The sequence below is a fragment of the Dipodomys spectabilis genome, unplaced genomic scaffold, assembly GCF_019054845.1.
Source record: "Dipodomys spectabilis isolate Male_0828 unplaced genomic scaffold, ASM1905484v1 ptg000073l, whole genome shotgun sequence".
NCBI lineage: Eukaryota > Metazoa > Chordata > Mammalia > Rodentia > Heteromyidae > Dipodomys > Dipodomys spectabilis.
This window is the reverse complement of record NW_024870750.1, coordinates 1,170,036-1,191,494: the sequence shown is the minus strand read 5'-3', so window position 1 is coordinate 1,191,494 and position 21,459 is coordinate 1,170,036. Positions and strand designations below refer to the sequence as shown.

General features: G+C 40.8%; 1 protein-coding gene across 2 annotated transcripts in view; it reads right to left on the bottom strand.

Moving 5' to 3' along the window:
• Positions 1 to 17,626, bottom strand: part of Fbxo34 (F-box protein 34) — a 74,879-nt gene extending 57,253 nt beyond the window's left edge. The window contains exon 1 of one of the 2 annotated variants that reach the window (XM_042682508.1): positions 17,485 to 17,626. The gene's annotated coding sequence lies outside the window, so the exon portion shown is untranslated. The remainder of the gene's footprint in view (positions 1 to 17,484) is intronic. The other variant, XM_042682506.1, reaches the window with a different exon arrangement.
• Positions 17,627 to 21,459: the final 3,833 nt, after the last annotated feature.

The following is a 21,459-nucleotide window of genomic DNA, read 5'->3' as shown; positions in this document are numbered from 1 at the left end:
TGTGAAAAAAAAAGCAATGTTATAAGTGCTGTATGAGCTCTAGTGTACCTATCTGAATCTTTACATGAAAAACACTTGGCTGTTCAAGCCACTGACAGGTGTGACACATGTACACATTTGGTGTGTGTATATATATACATATATATATATATATACATATATATATATATATATATGTATGTGTGCATGTGTACATGTGCCACCAGTGCCCACCATATAAGTATATTCTTAATATACCTACCAAATATAACTATTAAGTGGAAGCAAGAACAATATTCATATGTGGAGTATATGTCCATATTTACTTTTTAAAAATAATGACAGGCAGCTGTGGCACCAATGGCTGAGGACTGTAATCCTAGCTACTTAGGATGCTGCGATCTGAAGATTGTAGTTCAAAGCCAGCCCAGGTAGGAAAGTTTATAAAACTCTTATCTCCAACTGACCACCAAAAAGTCAGAAGTAGAGTTATGGATCAAATGGTTGAGCCCTGGCCTTGAGGTGGGGAAATAAAAAAATTTTTAAAACCTCAAGGACAATGTCATGCCCTAAGTTCAAGCCCCAGAACCAAGGTAACAATCGTCAGTGGTGAGGAAAAAAACAAGGCATTTTCTGAAGATGAGGACAAGTCCCAGAGTCACACTGAGCCTGGAGAAGAGGCCTTGATAAGGCACTCTATGGACAATGAACACAGTGACCCTTTCCCATGAGGTGCCAGTAAACCATACCAAGTACTCCATTTCTTTCTCTATGAGTTGCTGCCCACTCAGCCAGCTATTGTTCTGTGCAGAGAACAGAAGGACTGAATACTGACAAAGAGTTCTGCTGATACTCTCAGAGGAAGATGATTTTTAAAAAATAGAAATAAAACATTCTGATGGGGAAAAATAAAAAATAAAATGGGAGAACAGAATACATACAGAAAGAATAGGGAGCAAGTAACATTAGTTGTTTCTAAAATGTTCCAAAAGACAAAAGGAAACTTCAAACTACATTTTGAATTATGTGACACATTACCTACTCAAAAAACAAATGTACATTAGACCATAGATTCAAGATGATCTTACACTGAATTACTCCTAAGATCAACTAGTTATTATGAAAATAATAAGAGTAAAAATAAAACGTTGGGAAGGTAAAAAGAGAAGCAAGGAGCTGATAACTCAGTTCTTTAGAAGGGCAAGAAAATAATCAAAAAGAGCACATCTGGGCTGTGAAGGTGGCTCAGTGTAGAGTGCTTGCCTTGCATGCATGAGACCCTGGGTTCGATTCCTCAACACCACATAAGCAAAAAAAGCCAGAAGTGGCGCTGTGGCTCAAAGTGGTAGAGCACTAGCCTTGAGCTGAAGAGCTGAGTGACAGCGCCCAGGCCGAGTTCAGGCTCCACGACTGACCAAAAAAAAAAAAAAAAAAAAAAAAGCACATCTTTCTGCTCTAAGTAGGTACTGTGTATCTTTTAGTTTCTTATTATCTATTCTAAGTGTAGAACAACTAACTAAATCAAATAGGCCAACAGTCTTTTCTCTGATTGAAAGAATCAAGTACAAAGGTTCATTTTTTTGTAAAAGAAGTATATATTCTAGAGTTACAATTCAAAATAACTTCAAGCTTGTAAAACAGATAAGATACTCAAGTGATACCTGAAATATGTATCAAAACTAATCTTAGCCAGTTTTCTATACAAGAATATTTCAAACTATACATTTATAAACCCTACTATCTTTTTCAATTAACAAGAATTACTCGAAATTTATTCTTGAACCAATTATGATAGTATATGCCCAGCACTAAGAAGGCTGAGGCAGAAGTATCTGGAGCTTGAGGCTAGCTTGGGCCACAGAGAAAGACCCCTGACTCCAAAACAAAACAAAACAAAACTACTCTTAACTACAACATTTAAGTCTCGGCTCATTTTTGCATAGAATAGCAATATACAATTTTATATCCCCTAGTTCCATGTAATGACTCTAATTACAGGCATAAATATTCAGGATTTATTCAGTATTCTAAATATGCATTTTTAAAATCCTTTACCTCAGAAACAAACATATATTTTCAGATTTTTCTTTGTAGCTGCTACTTTTGTTTTGCTATAACCAAGCCCAGGGCCCTGCAAATGCTAAGCACACAATCACTGAACAGCAAACCCTGTTTTCTGGCACCAACACCAGAACATGACCACCTTGATCATAAAGTAGAGACCTCCAGTATTGAACTATCTCAAATATAAATAACCTCTTAAACTATCAATAGTCATATACTAAAACCCATAAAGAAGATACCATTTATACCTTCCAGTTGACAGTACCATAAATATCAAATTGCTAAGCAGAAGTTATAGTTCAGTGATAGGAGCACTCATCAAGTAAGTATGAAGCCTTGGGCTAGTACTAAAAGTCAAAAAATAAACTAAATAATAAGCAAAGTGAAATCATTTCAAACAGGGTTGGAGAATAACACACAAAATTACTAGCCCTTCAAAAATTCTAAGCAATGTGAAATTTTTGTTCTACATGTCCTTTAGAACTGTAGACACAAATGGTAACATTATTCCTTTCAAAGTAAATATTCTTATGGGCAAAGACTGTACTTTCCATACAGTGTTATTCTATAATAAAGCATTTCAGTTCAACAGACTACATGCAAATAAAGGCTCAAAGTAAGCACACAATTACCATTTGATGAGTGAACGGTAACAGTATGGAAGCAAATACAATGCACAGGGAAATAAAACTAAGCTTTATTTCTTTGAATAAGATGTCTACAGTACAATGATACAATACAAATGACTGACTGCTTAAACAAAACTAAGTAATTACATTGAGGTTCACTAACGAAAACTTCATGTGGTTTTTTCCTAAAAGGGAATAAAGCTAAGGTTCTGGCTGCCAAGAACAATACGTTGAAGTTCTGCTGACTCTTCAAGAACCTGTAAGACTAAAATGCTCCACAAGTAGAAAGGTGGGAAGTCAAAAGATTTTTTTTCTAGTTTCTCCAAAATGTCATTTTAGATTTATTCAAAAGTCCAAAACTTTAGAATTCAAACTAGATTATGTCAAGGGATTACATATATTTAAGCAGAGCCATTAAACCTCAGAAAGTTTTAGATGTTTAGTTTAGCAAGTATACTTGAAAATACTCAGACCTTTACCAAAACAAAAGTAATATTTTATGTTATCCAACAAAATTAATCTTATCTTTTTTTGAGACAAGAGCGGTCTATGTAGCCCAGGATGATCATGAACTCTACGAAGCTTTCATCCTCTCCTTGTCTCAGCCTCCTAAATGCTGGGATCACTCAGATTGGAAGAGAGGCTATCAGAACTGGCTAGTTATATCTTATAAAGGAGAATGAACCCCTTAAAAGGAGGAGGGGGTAGAATCCCATTAATTACTCATAAAAGAATTCTTAAGGGCTGGGAAGGTGGCTCAGTGGTAGAGCGCTTGCCTTGCATGCATGAGGCCCTGGGTTCGATTCCTCAGCACCACATAAGCAAAAAAAAAAGAAAAAAGCGGGAAGTGGTGCTATGGCTCAAGTGGTAGAGCACTAGCCTTGAGTGGAAGAGCTGAGGGACAGCGCCCAGGCCCAGAGTTCAGGCCCCACAACCGATCCAAAAAAGAAAAAAAAAAGAATTCTTAAGCTTCACAACTCTTCATTCTTTACATTTTACAATAGGACAATTAATATTCAAGCAGGATACATAAGGTAAAGAAAGATACACAAAATAAAAACCAAACTAAGATGATTTTGACAATATATAAAGTATCCTTAAGTAACTGAGATCATAATTCAGAGATTGTCTCTCAAAGAGAAAATTTTTATAATTCATCTTCTAGATTAATAAATAAAAAATATCAACATGATTTTTCACTTAACAAGATCTTCACATTGTTTTTAAAGTTGTAAGTCAGGTGCCAATGAGGATACCTAGCGACTCAGGAGGCTGAGATCCAAAGATCACAGTTTGAAGTCAATCAAAGCAAAAAAAGTCTGCAAAACTCCATCTCTAAAATAACCAGCAAAAAAAGCAGGGCAATAAGTATGGCTCAAATGGCAGAGCACCAAGCAAGCAAATCAAGTGAGAGGGAAGGGACAAAGCCAAAACCCAGTACCAATAAACTTCTAAATCTTTCACACTAAAAACTTTAAAGTATTTTATACTATATGCTATTTTAGTTATTAACTATTTTATTAACTCTTTTACTGTTTATTTATTAACTATTAGCTATTTTAAATATACTGCAACGTAATTTACTTTTTTTTTTTTTTTTTTTTTTGGCCAGTCCTGGGGCTTGAACTCAGGGCCTGAGCACTGTCCCTGAGCTGCTTTTGCTCAAGGATAGTACTATCATTTGAGCCACAGTGCCACTTCCAGCTTTCTGTGTTTATGTGGTACTGAGGAATCAAACCCAGGGCTTCATGCATGCTAGGCAAGCACTCTACCGCTAAGCCACATTCCCAACCCCTAATTTACATTTTAATTAGAGAAAAAATTATAACCCGCTAGCTAATCAAACAAAAATGTGATGTCTCCAGTAGTTAGCATTTATTTTGCCTTTAACAAATTCAACTTATACAATCAACTCATATTTAGCAAAGAGGGGAGTGACACAGTAATAATAAAGGATAAAGGATAAAAATAATAAACTCTTAAAGACTGCTATATGCTCAAGAATATAAATAATATCTGTAAACCTGCTAAGAAAAAAAGTAACTGAAGTGAAGAGTATATTAGCATAGTCTGTCATATAAATAACAAGCCTTAAAAAAAAAAAAATAACAAGCCTTAAAATTCCACACACAAATTGATAGCTGCTTATAATCCTAGCTTCTCAGGAGGCTGAGATCTGAGAATGACAGAAGCTAGCCTGGGCAGGAAAGGTTGTGAGAGAATCTTATCTCCAATTAACCATCAAAAGGCCCAAGTGGAGCTATGGCTTAAGCCTTGAGTGAAAAAGCCAAGGGACAGCACCTAGACTCTGATTTCAAGTCCCAATACCAGTGCATGAGTGCATGCCTATAAACACATACACACATACATACATACACACACACACACACAGAGTACTGATATACTATTTTATCAAGCTAATCATTATTATATTAAATAAGATGTAGGCAAATAAAATGTTGAAGAAAAGAATAAATGTTGGGGAAAAAAAAGAATAAAAAAGGCCAGGTAGCTCATGCCTGTAATCCCAGCCTCTCAGGTGGCTAAAATCTGAAGATTGCAATTAGAAGCCACAGCCTAGGCAGCAGTCTTTGAGACTCTCATCTCCAATTAACCACAAAAAAGCTGGAAGTAGATCTGTGCCCAAATTGGGGGGGGGGGGGGGGGGGGGGGAAACGAGCAAAAAACTCAAGGCCAGTGATCAGGCCCTGAGTTCAAACCCCCCCAGGACATGGGGAAACAGGAACACAGGGATACACAGATACACGGACACACGGATGGACACACACACACACACACACACACACACGGGGACATGGACAGACAGACAGACACACACAGAGGCGCTCTTTGGACTTATTCTTGGGATACATTTCAATACTTACCAAAAGAGCTAATAGATCCTGATTTCCAACCTCCTCATTTAGGAAAGGTGACAGCCAGACCTACAGAAACATATTCCCTATGGCTAAAGGGTTGTGAACCTCCAGAGAATAATCCTGATGACTGGACTTGAAATAAAATCTCTTGCCCTACTTTGGAAACAAGACTGCCTTTCCTGGCTCTAGGATAATAAGACAAATGTGTCCTTTGAGACATCCTTATCAAATTCAAATTTTATCTTCAAAAACTACAGATATTCAATAATTCTCTTCTGTATTCCCAAGAGTGTTTCTACAGAACCAAACAATTTTAAACAAAAAAAAATTTTTTTAATTCTAAAACCGCACTCTCTAGCATGCATAAGGCCCTGAGTTCGATTTCCAGCACTATAAAGAAAAGACAGGGACTGGGAAGGTGGCTCAGTGGTAGGGTGCTTGCCTTGCATGCATGAGGCCCTGGGTTCGATTTCTCAGCACCATATAAGCATAAAGGAAAAAACCAGAAGTGGTGCTGTGGCTCAAGTGGTAAGAGTGCTAGCCTTGAGCTGAAGAGCTGAGGGACAGCACCCAGGCCCAGAGTTCAGGCCCCACGACCGACCAAAAAATAAGTAAATAATTTTTTTTTTAAAGAAAAAAGAAGTCTTTAAATATATGCCTTAATCTTCAATTCTGTACCACTTAGGGACACAGATAAAAAGTTTGGAATATGGCTAATACAAATAAAAAAATTAGCAATCAAATATATAGATATATCTAAAAGTGCCAATATGCAATGTGCATGGCTAAATGCCCTAGGGATACAAAGGAAAAGGTAGAGAGGGCCTGAAGAGTCCACAGACATTTTGTGAAGCAGGCTTCTTACAGAAAACAATTTGGAGAAATACAATGGGCAAAGGTAAGGCTGAAGATATCACCTAATTATACCTAGGACTGTTGAAGGAGTCTCAAAGACACTCAAAAACACTAAAAGGATGAAAAACTTGAAATTTTAATAACTTTTTTCTGCAATCCAATAAACTAAGCCAGATAGTGTACAACATAGGCTCAGGATATTAAGAGAGAAATTATATAGAAAATGAACAAATCAAGGATTCACTAAAGGGCTAGGGGAATGGCTCAAGTGGTAGAGCACCTACCTTGAAAACAATAGGTCTTGAGTTCAAACCTCAGTACCAAAAATAAACATTTCAGGAAAAGATTTAAAATTTAACAACTGGTTGACTATAGTAAAGGAAAAAAAATGGACTAAAGATGACATAGTGTACATTTGATATTTTCTTTTTTTTTGTCAGTCGTGGGGCTTGAACTCTGGGCCTGGGCGCTGTCCCTCAGCTCTTCAGCTCAAAGCGAGCGCTCTACCACTTGAGCTACAGCGCCACTTCCGGTTTTGTGGTGGTTTATTGGAGATAGGAGTCTCACGGTCTCTCCTGCCCGGGCTGGCTTTGAACCGTGATCCTCAGATCTCAGCCTCCTGAGTAGCTAGGAGCGCCCGGTTTTTCACAGCGCCGCTTCCGGCTTTTTTTTTCTTTTTGCTTATGTGGTGCTGAGGAATCAAACCCAGGGCCTCATGCATGCAAGGCAATCACTCTTACCACTGAGCCACCTTCCCAGCCCCTCATTTGATATTTTCTAATAGCATCCACTGGCCCTTGACTTCTCCTTAGAATTCCATGTATCTCCCATTGTACTTTTGGGGTTTGAATGACCCCAAGCTCCACAAGCTCAGATCTAAAAAAAAAAAAGCACATTTTTTTTCTCTGGTGTTAGTGGTTGGTTCAGAAATGCGAATATAACCTAAAGTCAATGAAACACAAGAAGATAGCTCTTGGGCATCTGAGAAGGGCAACTCTATTCTAGCTCACAGATCCTCTAAGGACTTTATGGTGGAATTCTGGATGTCTATAAAGGCATATGAGGAAAAACAACAAAAAACCTACGTGATTACTTTCACTAACCTCCAACTGAAATTTAGGATTTGCTTCAACTATGAATTCAAGTAACAAACTTCAGTATTATCTGTATCTGTCATTCTGTCATCAGTAGAAATCACAGGTATTTTCATATCACAGATTATTGGTTGTAGATACTTCCAGATAGTAAACATGCTCATTATCATTTAGAAATTATTACTCACAACAACTGGTTTTTTGCTTGTTTTGACAATGCTAGAGTTTGAACTCAGTATCTTATGCTTGCTAGGAAGGATCTACTACCAAGACATAATGACATTTTTGTGCTACTTCTTTTGAGATAGGGTTCCAGTATTTTCCCAGGCCTGGGCCACAATTTATTTTATACTTCCTGATGTAACTGGAATGACAGACACAAATCACCATACCCAGCTTCTACCCTCAAGATAAGATAACTTTTTTTTTTTTTTGCTTGGGGGAGAGGGGAGAAGAATGGGCACATGCCAGTGCTGGGGCTTGAGCTGAGCTCTAACCCTGAGCTTTTGTACTCAAGGCTAGTGCTCCACCACTTGAGCGACAGCTCCACTTATAGCTTTTTGGTGTTTAATTGGTGATAACAGTCTCATAGACTTTACTGCCTGGGTTGGTTTCAAAACTGCAATCCTCAGTCTCAGTCTCCTGTGGAGCTAGGATTACAGGCATGAGCCACCACTGCCTTGCCACTGTTAACTTTTTTATGCCTGGGCTGGCCTGGAACCGTGATCCTTCTGATCAGTCTCCCAGTGTAACTGGGACAACAGGGATATACCACTGTGCCTAGCTACTGGGTGAGAAAGATTCTCATGAACTTTTTGCCCAGTTGGCCATGAACCAGAATCTTCCCAATCTCAGCCTTCTGAATAGCTAGGATTACAGATGTGAGCCTCCACATATGCTATAAAGCAACACATAATACTATCTCACAATTAATGTGTGGGTGTGGGTATATGTGTGCAGCATAACTCTGTATTTAATTTTTAAAATGTCTCTCAGAAAAGAGATCCCACAGGTCTCAGATGGCCAAAGAGTCTATGGAACAAAAATGTTTAAGAGCCCTATCCTATAGCTTCTATAGAACTCTTCTTCCCCTCTGAATGAAGTATGAGGACACAGGACTTGAGCAACGACACACACACTATTACCACAAAAGGAACAGCAGCATAAAAGTAAGCTTATTAAACAAAGGAAGGAAGCAAAAGTGAGGTCTGATCACGCAAGTACTATGTCACAGTTCACCTGTGAACATCTCACTGCTAGCCAGTAAATGACTTGGTTTTGTTTCAGTGATAGTTAATCTCACTAGCTTCTAGCTCATAGACAATTGGACAGATGAAACAAAATTATAGAAGACTTTAACTTTACCTGTCTGTCACAATAAGGGAGTCTGGGGGAAATTAATGAAATTAATTCAATTTTTCACAAGCTGAGTGTACTACAGACTCATTTTTGTACAGGACCTCAGTGTGGGCAAACAGATATACCTGCTTCAGATACAGAAGCAGACAAAACTAAACATGACAATGCTATCCAAGGTAGTAAACTTGTCTCAAGTACTGATTCAACAACGCTGGTCCTGGGTCTATGCTTGCCCCTTGAGGGACGTTCTCCACTGTCATTCTTACAAGTTCATTTAATCTTATATTCAGTCCAAAGTTCATATATTTTCCTCTCAAAAATCCTATGCTACAAATGTTTTTGCTGCAGATTCTTGACCCCTCAAGGGATATATACAAAAGAAGTTAATAGTTTGAAATCTAAGGAGTTATTTGCTTGTTGTATAGATCTAAGCAAGATCTGGACAAAAATTATAACTAAGAAGCGTAAAAGATAATGGCTGAATCATAACGAACAAAAATGGCCAATAACACAATTTAGTCTAGCTCTGGAAGAGAAAACTTCCAACAAAGATGAAAAAATAAACAAAAGAACACCAAAAATAAAGAAGGCTTCTACTGGAGTAGAACAAATTAGAATAAAGGATACAAACAAGATAAAGATTTAACTGAAAGATTTGCTTCTCAAAAAAATTGTACTTCCACAAAATTGTAACTAGTACAAAATATTCAGATTCCCTTCAAACTCTGATACCAACCACCCATCTACTACTGTTTCTTTATAACAAAACTTCTAACTAGCCTTTTAAAAAGGCAAAGAAATAGTTCTTTTCTCTGACTCCTTAGTCCAGTACGGCTTCATGTCCTCCCACACTCCAAATGCATCCAATCCTTCAAAAGTCCCAAAGAATCTAACTCATTGCAGCAACAACTCAAGTTTAAAGTACAGATTCTACACCTAAATCAGATAGGAGGATCAAAGATATGATTCATCCATTCAACCTGAGATAAATTCCCCTCCAGACATGAGCCTGTGAAATCAAGCAAGTTATACACTTCCAAATACAACAGTTAGTCAGGGACAATTCCAAAAGCGAAAAGCAGGAGAAATAGGTCTCACCAGAAAACAACCTTTTCTGATTTAGTTTAATGCCTTTCAGACACACAATGCTGGGGGTTCCAGCTCCCAGGATCCAGATAGCTTCATTCCTGTGGTTTTGCTGGCACAGCCCAAGTGGCACATCTCACTAGCCATATGCCTGCAGCCTTTATAAGCTGAAGTTGTTAGCGGGTGGTTCTTCAGGCTCCACTGTTCATTCTCCTAGGGGAGGTTCTCTATGGTGGCCTATCCCAGAGACAGATCTCTGTTTGGACTCAAAAGCTCTCCAGAGCATCCTTTGAAATCTAGGTGGCAGTAGTAATCTATGACAGTTTATCGGGGCAAAGAAGGTGGCTCAGTGGTAGAGTACTTGCCTTGCATACATGAGGCCCTGGGTTCGATTCCTCAGCACCACATAAGCAAAAAAGAAAAAAAAAAAGCCGGAAGTGGCGCTGGGGCTCAAGTGGTACAGCACTAGCCTTGAGCTGAAGAGCTGAGGGGCAGTGCCCAGGCCCAGAGTTCAGGCCCCATGACCAGACCCAAAAAAAAAAAAAAAAGACAGTTTATCCACTCTTCCCTGGAGATCACACCATATAGACAAGGCCGAAGTTAAGATCTATAACCTCCAGGGAAGAGGCCAGTGTAACATGGGTCCACCACAGCCACAGTCAGGATGGCTAAAGGGTGATACACTGCAAAGTAAGAAATCACAATGAAATCCTTCTGTCTCCATGGCTCTGGCATTTGAGGCCTGTGATGGGCAGGGCGGCCCTAAAGATTTCCCACATACCACTGCAGTTATTGTCTTGATGAATAGTACCTGGTGTCCAACTACCCACACTAATCTCCTTATTCAAAGTTCACCAGGATACACCTTAGATGTTTTTGCCTGAACATACCTTTCACTCTTCCTAGTATGTGACAGCTGAGAATGTTTTGAAATCCTTAAGTTCTCAGTCCCTTTTGATTATAAATTGTCTTCTTTTCTCAATTCTCCTTTTACTGATCTGAGCAGTTATAAGCACTATTGACATTTTGCTGGGTATTTCTGCCAACTATTTATGTCTAATGTACCTACTTCATTGTTCACAATTTTTACTTTCCACAAAGCATAGACATGAGCACAATTCAACAAAAGTTCTCTGCCACTTTACAAGGATTGCAAGGATTGCCTTCCCTCTAGTTTCCAACAACAGGTTCCTCATTTCCATCTGAGATGTCATGAGCATGGCCCTTAAAATTTTTTCCAACAATCTATTCATTACAATTCTTCACGGCTCTTTTCGGAGCCCTCACTAGTATTATCCTTAGGGTTCCTCTCAGAGCATCTTCTCCACAACTATGTCAGCTTCTACCCATTACCCAGGTCCAAAGCTGTTTCCATATTTTTAGCTATCTGTTACAGCAACATATCCACCTCTGATGTATCATTTTCTGTCTTTTTTCATTCAGACTACTATGAGTGACCCAGGTCACTTATAAACAACTGTCATTTACTGTTCTGTGCTGGAAGTTTAAGATCAAGGTGATGGAGTATTCAGTCATTCTTCATAAACAGTACCTCTTGCTACTCTCTCACATGATAAAGACTCAACGTTTTTCTCAAGCCTTTTACACAAGGACACTATTCCCCCCACCTCCTAACAACCTCTTAATGTTCATCTTTTCTTTTTTTCACTTTGAGTGTGTGTGTGGTGGGGAGGGGGTGTCCTGTGGCTTGAACTCAGGGCCTGAATTTTACTCAAAGCTAGTGTTCTACCACTTGAGCCAGAGTTCCACTTCTGAATTTTTGGTGATTAATTGGAGATAAGAATCTCAAGCCTCTGTGCAGCATCCTTACAATAAAATAAAATTTTAAAGAATCTCAAGGACTTTCCTGCCCAATCTGGATTGGAATCACAATCTTCAGACCTCAGCCTCCTGAGTAGCAGGGATGGGCCACTGGCACTGAACTCATCTTTTCTTTTTATTCTTATACCTAGCATTACATCACCTAAACGTGCTGCTGCTAATAAATGTAGGTCCTTGAAATAGGTAGTTCATAAGAACTGGTGGATGTAATGCTTCAGGAGATTAAAAAGCAAAAGTAAGTGCATAAAGAAACTTTGTGGGGCTAGAAATGTGGCTTAGTGGTAAGAGTGCTTGCATAGCATGTATGAAAAGGCCCTGGATTTGATTCCTCAGTACCACATACACAGAAAAATCCAGAAGTGGCACTGTGGCATAGTGGTAGAGTACTAGCCTTGAGCAAAGAAGCTCAGAGACAGTGCCTAGGCCTTAAGTTCAAGCCCCCAGACTGGCAAAGAAAAAAAAAAAAAAAAGAATGAAGCTTTCTGTGGTGATGATAATGTTCTATTACCTTTACAGAAGTACAGGCTGCATACATGTGTGAACTTGCTCAAACAAGGAACTGTGTAAGATTTGTACATTTTACTACATATAAATTTCACCTAAAAAAAGAGACAGTGATAACCATGCTGAAGTATATAGGTATAAAGTATGCTTACACTGAAATATAACAAAAGCATGAGATAGAGGAATTCAGCAAAATATTTTACAGACTATCTTAAAATTACAATTTGAAATTTTTTACTATGAAACATTAGAAAAAGCAAGTAAAGACTAGAGGAGAATGGTGTGAAAGGTTCATGTTATTTCCCAAGTCTATAAAAAAGGATTAACTGAGGGTATGTACTTGCCTGAGAGTGAAAAGAATAGATCTCTGATTGTCCCACTTCTCTGGATCTCTAATTTTAGCCTGCCTACACAAGACGACTTGTGGCCTTGAGCACTTTTTCTTGCCTCCAAGAAAATACTTGCTCACTAAGCTCTATTCATTCTAGATAATTCAAATGTGTGGAGCTGAGGTCTTTTGTCTGTCCTGGACCATTATAATCTATTCTCTATTCTTTTTACTGGAGTTTCCAACATTCCGCTTAAACTAGCCTTTAGATAAACACATGGCCAATGTGGTGTAACACAAGGATGCACTTTCGTGACTTAATTCAAGCCTCTCAGACCCAAAGCCCTCTCTATGACACAGGGATGTTACTTGCAACACACATTTCATCCATGTGTTACAGTCTCTGGCATAATTATATTTAACCACTTTGTTGGATGAAGAGAACTTGTGTCTGATGTTATGATCACACACAATGCTTAGCTTCATGGTTAACACTTACATTGTGCTAGATAGAAAACACAAAAAGCTGAAGTTGAATATTTAAGATCTAGTGCCTTCTCAAAGAAGTATCTAGAAAATAAAACTGTAAATAAAAGGAGAAATTAACACTGAGAAACACCTACATTTTAATTACTACTATATTCCTAGACTTCGAAAAATATCATAATTATAAGCTAAAGGGGAGAAGAAAATTAGGCAAAGGTAAGAATAGGAATTCAAGGCATTTGAAGGTAATGCTTTTTTCTGTGTTGCTGCTTACAAAAGACTGAAGATTATGTACTTGCTGAATTTTCCCTTTACACACAAGCTACAAAGAAGGCATTCATTATACCACAGCGGCTTCCCCCAAGTATCTAGGTCTAAACAGCTGCAAATTTTGGACAGTAACACGAAATGAAGTCTCTGTTTTCTCACCAACAAATACTAAAATCTACCAGAATATCAAAACCATAGAAAGTAAACTGGCTGAACATAAGTTCAGAAAACAAGGTAGTATAGTAAAACAATGAGGTTTTAAATTTTACATGTGTATCTTAATAATTAACCCAACATACAAATCCTAAACAATTTCTAAAACATTTCACTCTCACTCTCCGTAACATTTGCCTTTATCCATCAGAAAGATGCTATCTCACTAGCTACTTGCTGATTTAGTCCCTTCAAATGCTGTAAGTGAATAAAAAGACAAAATATCTTAATCTCAAATTTCCATAAGACCATTTTTAAGTAAAAACTGCTTCCTAGACCCATAACTGCAAAGCGTGGGTGAAAAGCCTCCTGCCAAAAGTAAAAACAGACTATAAAAATGTTCCATAAGAGTTATGGTTTGAGCTGGGCGCCAGTGGCCCATGCCTGTAATCCTAGGTACAGGAGGCTGAGATCTGAGGATTATGGTTCAAAACCATCCCGGGCAGGAAAGTCCATGAGACACTCATCTCCAATAAACCACTATAAAACTGGAAGTGGTGCTGTGGCTCAAGCGGTAGAGCTCTCGTCTTGAGCTGAAGAGCTGAGGGAGAGTGCCCAGGCCCAGAGTTCAAGCCCCACGACAGACAAAAAAATGTTATGGTTTGTTATACAAGATACACATAAACTGTCTTTTTAAAATACCTGTCACTGTTTTTCAATCATATACACATAAGCTGTCTTTTTTAAAATACCTGTCACTGTTTTTCAATCATATCAGAATACAATAAGACATTCATTCTGTAAAGCAAATATTTACTTAGTTAACTTATTAACTATAAGCAAACTAGAGAGGAAAAGAACTTGCCAAGGAGCAGGCATTTCATTATGATCATTTATAGGCTTTTCAACTCAGATTGACTTTCCCTTCCCATCTATATTAGTACACAAGTTCTATGGTACCTTGGAACCTACTTCAGAAGGCCACCACTTGGTAAACACTTACACAGGTATTTTTTTAATACCTTCAATTCATTACATAATACCTGAGACCATCTTCATCTTAATGGATACCTTCCCATATCAGCACTTTTATGTCAATTTGGCTACCAGTCTCTGAAGATCCAAGGGATCAAATTTTATCACTGTCCCTATATCATCACTGATTTCTTTAAAAGAAAAAAAAATCTAACAGTTTGTTGTATAAACGATAGCTGTGAATTCCCAAGGTTTTAGTGAGGATCAAATCCCTGATAAATCAAAGATTTATTCCAAAGCTCTGTCTTCTGAACTTCCAGTCAAATCCAACAGTACAGGATTAGGGATATTACTAAGTGTAGAGTTCTGGCTTCATATTTGATGCCCTATGTTCAAACCTCAGCATCACTACCCTCCAAAATAAATCCAATGAAAGTAAAAGTAATTTTTGCTTTTATTTCCTGAATATTTGCTTTTATTTCCATTTGCACTTGCATGAAGCAAAATCTAGACAAGTAGTACTTTATTTAGAAATCTCTGAAGAGCAAATGGAGAGGAGGAAGCGTTAAGAGGAAAAAATCTATTACAAGTCAAGGTCAGTAAGGAAAAGAAAAAAATCAAGCTTCTATCCAAGCTTCCTGCTGAAAACACTAATTGAAATTATGCCTCCATTTTAAGCCAGCTTTTTTTTAAAATGCATTTTTTTCATCTTCCCTTCTTTTGGAGTAATGAGGATAGACCTAGGTCACGTACTAGCTAGGCTAGGGCTTTGCCACTGAGCTACATCCCAGCCCCCAGGCTCAAATTCTAAATAGCAAAGTTAACAAAAGCCTTGCTATGCTGGAATGTCAGAGGAGTTGTTTTTGCAAGTGACTAGCTTCTGTTCAGGTGTACTCTGGAATGCTTTAGAGGAAAAACAATATGCATAGATAACTCTGTTTAAAATTGTGTAAACTCCAGCCTAGTGGTGGCTCCTAACCTATAATCCTAGCTACTCTGGAGGCTGGATCTGAGGATCACGGTTCTAAGCCAGCCTTAGCCGGAAAGTCCTTGAGACTCGGCTCCAATTACCCTCAAAAAAGCCAAAATGGGAGCTGTGATAAGAGTGCTAGCCCCGAGTAAAAAAGCTAGGGACAGCACCAAGACCTTGAGTTCAAGCCATGCCTGTAATCCTAGCTACTCAGGAGGCTGAGATCTGAGGATCTAAGACAGCCCTGACAGGAAAGTCCAAAGACTCATCTCCAATAAACCGGAAGTGGTGCTGTGGCTTAAGCAGCAGAGCTCTCGCCTTGAGCTGAAGAGCACAGGACAGCGACCAAGCCCAGAGTTCAATGACCAGCCAAAAAACAAGAAAAAGAAAAAAAAATATTTGAAAGCATTACAGACAAAATTTTAGTTGCCTGTCGAGACAGGCACTCCTGGGATATGTTATTATATTGTTTTAGTCCAGTCTTACTAAGAAAGCAAGAAAAAGGCTTGTTGCTGAGCTGAAACTACTGAAAACCTTCAATTATCCATGGTAACATGGGAGGAGAGGCAGAAACAACCTAGATAACTTCGAATATCAGGTGATTATTTAAGAAGAATTTTGGATGAATTCAAAGTTAGCCTATTTTTATTAAAAAAAAAAATAGTTCATTTAAGATATGCTCTCCCAGCAGGATGCCAGTGGCTCAATGCCGGTAATTCTAGCTATTCTGAAGGCCAGGGCAATAAAGTAGAGCAAACTCTTATCTCCAATTCAACATCAAAAAGCCGGAAGTGGAGATGCGGCTCAAGTGGGAGAGCCCTAGCCTTGAGTGCAAAAAGCTAAGGGACAGTGCCCGTGTTCTGAGTTCAAGCCCCGGAAAAATAAATGAGATATAAATAAATGAGCCACAAAAAAATAAATAAATAAATGAGATATACTCCTCCGACGACTTGCCACTCCCTCATAAAAATGCGAGCAGACAGCTGGCCCCGAAAGGAAGGCAAACTGAATTGTCAGCACTCCAACTGGTCCTATTTTTTTTCCCCCCAGCGATTCTCATCACAAACCATTCCACTAGGCGTTGAGCTTCCAGACCTGAGAGGCACTTACGCCCAACACCTCCATGCATCCCTCCCTCCCAAAACACCTATTTGGCCTTCTGTTTTTCCCTATCAACGATCCTAACGATTGCTAAGGATGAAGTGGGAAGTCCAAGCACCTAACCACCACATTTAACATGGGAAAACGCCGATCACCGAGCAACTTTCGGTTCAAATCCGCGGCGATTCCAGGCGTGGGTTGATTGATACACGTCTGAACCCCCCTCTCCCCCTACCCCGTTCTCCTGGCTCTAGCGACCACGAAGGTCCCGGCTTGGGGCCTATTATGACATCACGGCCCCGTCCCTGAAGACCCCTGACGTCACACACACGCGGACCCGCAGTCCTATGACTTCATCGCCCGCCAGGGCCGAGCCCGCAGTCCACTGGCGGCACCCGGACTCCGGGGAAGCCGCCGAGCCCCGGGGAAGGTGAAGGGCGGGCGGGCGGGCGCCCGCTCACCTGCGCCGGGGCAAGGGAAGGACGCGGCGGCCGAGCCCAGGTGGGCGCGCGCGAGGCGCCGCGGCCGCACCGCCTCAGCCCGCCGGTCCGGGGCTGCTCACGGCCTATCCGCGATTCCCCGGCCTCGGGGACACCCCGACACCCCGCTCCCGCCCTCCGACGCCTTCCCCTCCTCCACGACCTCGGCGGCCCGCGGGGCGCCCGGCGGCCGAGCCGGCGCGCGGGCAGGGAGCGCCCGGGGGGCCGCGCGGGCCGCGCGGTGCCGGCTCCGAAGCCGCGCGCGGCGGGCGCTCCGCGCCCGGGACCCGCCGGCGGCCCCCGCCCCCACCCGCCCCGAACCCCAGGAGCGCCGGCCGCCGCGGCGGAGGGGGCGGGGAGCGGCCACGGTGGCCTCGGCCGGCAGGGCCTCGCAGCCCTCCAGGTCCTACCCCAACCCGAACCCGACCCACCTGAGCTCCTGGCCCGGCTGGGGCCTGGCCCCGGGCTGCACCAGCCCGACGCGGCGGCGGCGGCGGCGGTGGCAGGCCCGACTCGTTCCCCACAGCTGAGGCGGACGGAGCGCTCGGCGCGGCGCGGCGCGGCGGAGCCCAACGCTCGCCCTGAAACCCATTTGTTTGGCTAAAACGGCGTGACGTCACGCGCCGGCCCAATCGACGGTTGCCCAGGGGGTGGGGTCACGGGATGAGGGGGCTGCGGCGCCCCCTGCCGGAAGCTCGGAGAGCGAACAGGGGAAGTGGAAGGAGAGTAGGAAAGAGCGCCAGCCCGCCCCCTAGTGGTGGAACCATAGGACCAGGGACTGTAACCCCCAGGGTAGCCAAAAAGCAAGTTGGTACCCAGCCCCCCCCCCCCCCCCCCCCCCGTCCCCCGTTCTGTCAACAAACACAAAAGTGTAACAATACTCATAGATGAATCGCACACTGTGGATGAAATTAACTACTTAGATATCCTATTTTATTTGAGCTCTCGTCTGGTGGTTCTGACACTGGCTTGGAAAAGCTGAGTCTCACAGTTCTGATTTGTAAAATGTAGGCATTGTGAGAGGCGGGTCATTCTTTTCCAAACAAATTATGGCCTGAGTGCCTATCAAAAAAGGAATCTCTTAAGGTTCACGAGATCAAGCTGTCGTCTCTAGCAGCCTGTTGGATTGTTAATGATGTTATAAAATAACCTTTTATTACCATATATTCAAATGAGAGGGCCTTATCCTTATTCTTTAAAATCGTTATTTTCATTATAAATTTAACCACATTAGACAATAACAAAAGTCACATGGCAATTTTTTTAATTCTTTGCCCTAACAACTATGCTTAGCATTTGGTGTATTTTCTTGCATTTTTCTCCATAGAATCTTATTTTATAATGTAATCATTATGTGCGCATAATTTTGCATCCTGTTTTTATATGCCTTAAGTATTTTCATACAGCTGCATAAGCTTCATAATCATTGCAACAGCTCTAAGAAATTACCTTACGTGGACATAGAAATTTTACTGCATTCTCCTATTCTGGAACATAACATTTCTTCCTTTCTTGCCAGTATAAAGAAATTAGAAGTTATAGTTTGATGTAGATGGTACATGCTTATAACCCTAACTACTCAGAAGGCTGAGAGCTGGAAGATTGTAGTGGGAAGTCAGCCCTGGTAGGCAAAATCAAGAGACACTGATTTCAAATTAACCATCCAACAGCCCAAAGCACAGATGTGGCTCAAGTCATAGAGGGCCAGCCTTGGGCAGCAAAAGCTAACTAAGCAGGAACCCAGGCTCCTGAGTTTAAGGCCCAGTACTAGCAAAAGAATAAAATAACCTTGAAGCCAGATGTGCCAGATACTCAGGAGGTGGAGGAAAGAGAGAAGGATCAAGACCTCAAGGCCAGCCTGAGTCCTATATGGAAACTTTGTGTCAAAAAAAGTAGAGGGGCTGGGATTGTGGCTCAGTGGTAGAGTGCTTACCTTGTATGCATGAGGCCCTGGGTTCGTTTTCTCAGTACCACATAAGCAGAAAAAGCTGGAAGTGGCACTGTGGCTCAAAGTGGTAGAGTGCTAGCCTTGAGCTGAGAGACAGTGCCCAAACCCAGAGTTCAGGCCCCACAACCAACAAAAAAATAAAACATAAAAAGATAAGATAGAGAAGTCATACTTCTGCAACGCCAATGCTTCAAGCTTTGATTTTTGCCTACATGAAGCACAGTGGTATGCTGTGCTGTGTAGGAGTCTGGGTAGGAGCTGTTCAACCATGAGGAGTAAAAATATCACTCAAACAAATAGAAGAACTAAAAAAGGAACCATAGGACCAAGTCACCAGATAGCCAATATGGGCATATCTCATAATGGAGATATAAATATGAGGGATATAAATATGAGTGAGGGATATAAATATAAGTATGAAACCGGGAAAATGCCAGAAAAACAAAGTCATTCTTAGGTGGGTTTTTTTTAATCTTGAGCCTCTATGAAAATCTGCTAAAAGCTAAGAATCTCCTCGAAAAGTACATATTGCTATATTTAAAATATTTTTAAATTTCTTTTTAAAGTCCACTTGCTATATGGTAATCATGCCTTATAAAGGGCAATAAGGAACATGTGGAGGGATGATTGACAGCATCCTTCAGTAAAATGTCATGGCAAACCTAATGAAGCTCCCAGGCAACCTAGCCCTATGAAGATGTCATTATCATCAGTGCCCTTTGCCCATTCAGCAACATTCAAAAGATGGCCTTTCCTCTATCACCACAATAAACCATGGCAATTTTCATGTGACTCACTTTTTCACTCTGTGTGTGTGTGTGTGTGTGTGTGTGTGTGTGTGTGTGTGTGTGTGTATTGGAGCTTGAAGTTAGGGCCTGAGCTTTTTCACACAAGGCTAAAGCCTTACCACTTAAGCTACACCTCGACCTCTGGCCTTTTGGTAGTTTATTGGAGGCAAAAATCACACAGACTTCACAGGGTGGCTTTGAAATGCAATCTTCAATCTCAGCTCCAGAGTAGCTGGTGAGCCACTGATGTCCAGCCCTACACCTTACTTCTTGATAACACATGAAAAAGGTGATGTCCTTTTTGCTGCAGAATTCTGTGCAAGATTTAGGCCACAAACTTTATATTCTTATCAATATTTACATTGGAGCCAGCATGTTGGTACACATCCATAATGCCAGTAGTCAGGAGACAGAGGCAAGAGGATCAAGTATGAGGCCTGTCTGGGCTAAATAGCAAAAACTAAACACACACACAAGGGTACATTCTAATAGGCCACAGTGATCTCCAAGTTCTTTCTTACTGTTTGACTTTTGACTAGAATTGTAGAAATAAGGAACAATGTTTATTCCTAATGTTCCCATCATGTAAATGCTTTTTAAATGAGCTCAAGTATAGCACAGCAGAAACAAGTCAATGCATTTGCTTAACACCTCTACCAAGTAAGGCAATCTCTGCTTCATCACAAAGCTTGGAAGCTTCCTCTCCATTCCCTGAACCTAATTAGCTATCCAAACTACCTGACGTGTTAGCTTAAGGATCTTCTCAGAGCACTGGAGTTTCCACAAATTATTTAGGAAGGACATGGGAGGGAGGAAAGGTATAAAGGGAGGCAAACTGAAAAACTTAAGTACATCTGTTTGGTGAGTACAGTTTTTGATTCAATTTTACCTTCATCTGGGAGCACATGCCTTGAGTCAAAGTTTCCCTAGTCATTCTATACAGTCTCCCCAAATTATGTTCTTTCCAAAACTGATACTTTCATATCACTAAATGGACTGGATTTGTGTGTGTGTGGGGGGTAATTTTTGCTTCTTGCTCTGTGTGTGTGTGTATGTGTGCATTACTAAAAACTAAACCTAGAGCCTTGATATTGAAAAACTGCAACACTTGGATTGGGTCTTTTGTCCCTCTGGTCTCAAAGAATGAGTCCATGGGAGAAGTATAACAGCAAAGATTTATTGAAGAGATAAGCAGAGCTCATGGTAGACAGAAGGGGATGGTACTACCTAGGGTGAGTTGTGTTTATAAGGTGTCCTCAGGAGAAAGCTATATGCCATATCAACCCTCAGAGCTAATCAGATCTTCCACACAGCCTGCAAGAGCTTAGCCCCTCTGGGTGGCCAATCTGTACACAACTCTATAGTCCATTCAGTCCACCACTGTTCATATGCAAGTCTTCCAGGGTCAATGGCCCATGGCCTATCCAGGCTTTTTTTTTCTATACTCAGTATCACTTGAGCCATACCTCTAGTCCTTTTGCTTTTGGTTTGTCTTTATGAAAGAGTCTCATGTTCATTTTGCCCAGCCTCAAACACCAGTCCTCCCAAGTAGCTGGGATTGTGTACATGAGCTACCATGCCCAGCGATTAGTTATTATAACCTTGAGGATGGCAGCTCCAAAGGAAGGGGACAGAGTTCTATTCATCCCTGTATCCCAATACCAAATTCA